Source organism: Salvelinus sp. IW2-2015, unplaced genomic scaffold (genome assembly GCF_002910315.2).
Source record: "Salvelinus sp. IW2-2015 unplaced genomic scaffold, ASM291031v2 Un_scaffold3144, whole genome shotgun sequence".
NCBI classification, from domain to species: domain Eukaryota; kingdom Metazoa; phylum Chordata; class Actinopteri; order Salmoniformes; family Salmonidae; genus Salvelinus; species Salvelinus sp. IW2-2015.
Window position 1 is genome coordinate 55,917 of NW_019944433.1, and position 5,378 is coordinate 61,294.

A 5,378-nucleotide genomic window follows, 5' to 3' on the forward strand; every position below is an offset into this window, starting at 1 on the left:
ATCAGATAGCATAGGTTGTAGGTAGACAATACAGATACCATCAGGCTTTATATGGTAGACAGTCTATCAGATAGCATAGGTTGTAGGTAGACAATACAGAATCCATCAGCTTTTATGGTAGACCAGTATACAGATAGCATAGGTTGTAGGTAGACAATACAGAATACCACAGCTTTATATGGTAGACCAGTATATCAGATAGCAATGGTTGTAGGTAGACAATACAGAATACCATCAGCTTTATATGGTAGCTCCAGTCTATCAGATAGGCATAGGTTGTAGGTAGACAATACAGAATACCATCAGCTTTATATGGTAGACCAGTTATCAGATAGCATAGGTTGTAGGTAGACAATACAGAATCACCAGCTTTATATGGTAGACCAGTATATCAGATAGCATAGGTTGTAGGTAGACAATACAGAATACCATCAGCTTTTATATGGTAGACCAGTCTATCAGATAGCATAGGTTGTAGGTAGACAATACAGAATACCATCAGCTTATATGGTAGACCAGTATATCAGATAGCATAGGTTGTGGTAGACAATACAGAATACCATCAGCTTTTATGGTAGACAGTATATCGATAGCATAGGTTGTAGGTAGACAATACAGAATACCACCAGCTTTATATGGTAGACCAGTATATCAGATAGCATAGTTTGTAGGTAGACAATACAGAATACCATCAGCTTTATATGGTAGACCAGTATATCAGATAGCATAGGTTGTAGGTAGACATACAGAATACCATCAGCTTTATATGGTAGAGGTATATCAGATAACATAGGTTTGTAGGTAGACAATACAGAATATCATGAGGTAAGGCTGTTAAATAACTCAGATGGTATTGTAGTTAGACAATACAGAATACCATGAGGTAAGGCTTGTTAAATAACTCAGATGGTATTGTAGTTAGATAATACAGAATACCATGGGTAAGGTTTAAAATAACTCAGATGATATTGTAGTTAGATAATACAGAATATCATGAGGTAAGGTTATTAAATAACTCAGATGTATTGTAGTTAGATAATACAGAATACCATGAGTGTTATTAAATAACTCAGATGGTATTGTAGTTAGATAATACAGAATATCATGAGGTAAGGTTATTAAATAACTCAGATGGTATTGTAGTTAGATAATACAGAATACCATGAGGTAAGGTTTTAAATAACTCAGATGATATTGTAGTTAGATAATACAGAATATCATGAGGTAAGGTTATTAAATAACTCAGATGGTATTGTAGTTAGATAATACGAATATCATGAGGTAAGGTTTTTAAATAACTCAGATGGTATTGTAGTTAGTTCAGACGGTAGTCTACCCCCTTCAGACGGTAGTCTACCCTTCAGACGGTAGACTGCCCCCTTCAGGCGGTAGACTGCCCCCTTCAGGCGGTAGACTGCCCCCTTCAGGCGGTAGACTGCCCCCTTCAGGCGGTAGGCACATGTTAATGAACTACTGACCTGTCACTGCATAAGATGTTAAGCTCCCTAATTATCGCTCAAGTATTATTACAAAGAGAAATGTTTTGACAAGGGGGCAGCCTTGTTGGAAAGGTGGCATCCTATGACGGTGCCATGTTGAAAGTCACTGAGCTCTTCAGTAAGGCCATTCTACTGCCATTGTTTGTCAATGGAGATTGCATGGCTGTGTGATCGATTTTATACACCTGTCAGCACCGGGTGTGTCTGAAATTAGCCGAATCCACTAATTTGAAGGGGTGTCCACATACTTTTGAACATGTAGTGCTATCCAGCTTCCTGCCATCCAGGACCTCTATACCAGGCGGCGTCAGAGGAAGGCCCTAAAAATCGTCAGACTCCAGCCACTCTGTACCGGTACCCCCTGTAAATAGTCTCCACATTGACTCTGTACCGGTACCCCCTGTTAATGGCCTCCACATTGACTCTGTACCGTAACACCCTGTATATAGCCTCCACATTGACTCTGTACCGTAACACCCTGTATATAGCCTCCACATTGTCTCTGTACCGTAACACCCTGTATATAGCCTCCACATTGTCTCTGTACCGTAACACCCTGTATATAGCCTCCACATTGACTTTTTCCTACATTTTTATTTTTTAGGTATTTTTCTTAAGACTGTATCGTTGATTAGGGGCTTGTAAGTAAGCATTTCACTTTAAGGTCTACACCTGTTGTTTTCGGCGTTTGTGACAAATTACGATTTGTAGTGTACAATTAAAAGACAACGTATCGCCCAGCCCTTATCCTGTACTGTGTGTTTTTAGATGTAATAGTCATCTGATTGGCTGACACATCTAGAGAAAACACCTGTGCTGCTAGGCAACCACTGGACACAAGGACCTTGAATTATCCATGGACACGAACACGGTCCTGAAGAGAGGGAGAGACTGTTTCAATGTTCCTACTATAGCTGATTTAAATCAAGTACAAAATAACCTGTAGCCTAATATTCAATATAAAACATAATGGCAATAGTTAGTCTGTATCGCCCAGCCCAGGATTAACTCAAACCTCTATTACAAAAGCACAACAGGAAAAAGCCACATGTTTTCTCCTTGTGGAGGGGAAAGGTTTTCCTTTTACAGTGTAATTGGTGGTGTTGGTGCTATAGATGGTCATGCAGTAAGCAAACATATATTAATATTGTGATTAGCATACAGATTCAGTAGTGGTGTAGTGGAGGCTATACACCGTGTACCCTCTTCATTTTCAATGTGCTTTTACTCCTTAATCCCCACAATGCATTTCAAAGTAGTGTAGTGGAGGTAAACACTGTATCAATTAATACGACTGATAGAACACATCAGAATGTTTTATTTTAAAATGCTGCTAATCTATTATTTATTCATATTTTATGCGCAGCAATGTGCACACGGCGGTAGGACTACACGCACATGTTCCAGAATGCATTTCACCGGGAAAACACGGTTTCATGGACAGAGATGGAAACATCTGTTAGAGTATAGAACGAGGGGAGATCTAAAGATGCAACAACTATCATAGGTTGCTAATATGACTGGGATTATCAACAACTAATATGACTGGGATTATCAACAACTAATATGACTGGGATTATCAACAACTAATATGACTGGGATTATCATTATCAACAAACTAATATGCGACTGGGCAATTATCAACAATTAATGACTGGATTAATCAACACATCTATGGTTTTGCTAATCAGACTGGGATTATGAACAACATATGACTGGGTATTGATTCAACAACATTAAATAGGGATTCATAATATAGACTGATATCAACAATAATATGATGGGAATTTCAACAACTACATAGCACGTGGGTTATCATGACTGACTATATCAACGGATATCAACTAATATGACCTGGGATTATCACAACTAATCAATGACTTGAACGGGATTGATCAACCAACTATCTGGCGTGTTAATATTACCTGGGGCAAATGGGCAATATAACAACCTATATGACTGGGTTCTAATCACAACTTAATATGACTGAGAGATTATCAACACCTTAATATGATGGAGAGCGCAGGGCAGACGATTATCACAACTCATTGACTGGTCATTATCAATACAAACTATCATAGGTGTTAATACTGACTGGGAATTATCCAACAATAATATGACTGGGTTTTCCAAAACGCTGGGTCGCCAAACGCATCCTCGCCAGACCACCACACTACACCGCTAATAATGGACTGGCGCTTCGGGATTCGATCAAAAAAGCTAAGTATGACTGGGGCGCTCAATTTTTACAATCAACAACTATAGACTTGGACCTGCGCATTTCCCAAGACAACTCTACCAAATACATCAAAACTACAGACTGGGCATTATCAACCATATTAAGATGACTGGGCAATCTTATATCTATCAACAATTATTTATTAAACTTGACTGAGCCGCAAGAGCAAACACAAGTACCCACAACAATACACCTCCACAGAAGAGCCTGTGGGGTATTACAAAAAATAATCAACCAACTAATTCTATTGGAACCTGGGATCTCCAAATATCAACAAACTAAATCACCTCATGCGGGATGCCCATAACTCTAACAAGCTGGGGTAGATCAACACACAACATTCATCAACAACTAAAATTGACCTGGGAGGAGATTCAACAAATCAACAACTAATATATGACTGGGAGGAACGATAATCAACAACTTATCAGGAATCGGCTAATATGACTGGGGACAGACAATTCCCAAACATCACACCAAAGACAGACTTAAGAGCTAAGATAGCAAAAACACAGAATCGTCGAGCTATTCGTAATATAAATCAACAAATAATATGACTGGGATTAAAATAAACCTCAACACACACTATCAATGGGATTGCTAATTTCTGGAATTAACCACTGGCATCAACAACCCGTTTAACATGACTGGGGAACGCGTAAGAATTTAATTTCAACAACGTAATTCTATTGACTGGATTAGACGCTACAAATAGAAATTAAAATCAAACACCTAATTTGCTGGAGAAACTACAAATCAAAATGAGATATCAACACAACCTATGACTGGTTGATGCATTAATATATGACTGGATATTCACAAACTCTCAGTGGGATGCTATGACTGGGATTATCACCAAACTCTCATGGGATGCTAATATGACTGGGATTATCAACAACTCTCACTGGATGCTAATATGATGGATTATCAACAAACTAACTTCACGTTCTTTCTATTGTGGGATTTAGTTCAAAAATAGTGGATGCCTAATAAGGACCTAACCGTCTCTTCTAAGTGATGGAAAGGCTTCCCAAAAACCTTCTCAATATAACGTTAACTAGATCAAAAGAAGCCTCTGCCCACCTGCGAATGATATCAGGTTATTTGCATCAATCCAGGTAGCCATTTTGTTTTGCATACTCCATCTCATGTGCTCTACAGAAACACCCGCTAACCAACAACAGTGCTTATGTGCCTGCACACTTGAATTTTAAAAATAAATAAAATAATAATTAGATTTCCCAGAAGTCAAAAAGTGGTGTGTCTGTTGTGGTCTAGGCATTGTTATGAATTTAGAACATCTACATTTCTATATTTTTCTATAAAATAAAGTGTGACTTTGAGGCAAAAAACCTGAAAAAAAGCAACAATAGCTACTGGATTGACATCTGTTACCTTGAATTGTGACTCCGTTGACAGCCTCAAGATCAGAACATTATGAGCCTCCTCAGAACCTAGAGGATGTATGTCATAGTGAATAGAAACAATGACCTCAGACCTAGAGGATGTATGTCATAGTGAATGTAGACAATGGGCCTCTCAGAACATGAGATGTATGTCATATGAATAGAACAATGGGCCTCCTCAGAACTGGGAGGTTATCATAGTGAATAGAACAATGAGTCCTCCCCTCAGCAACT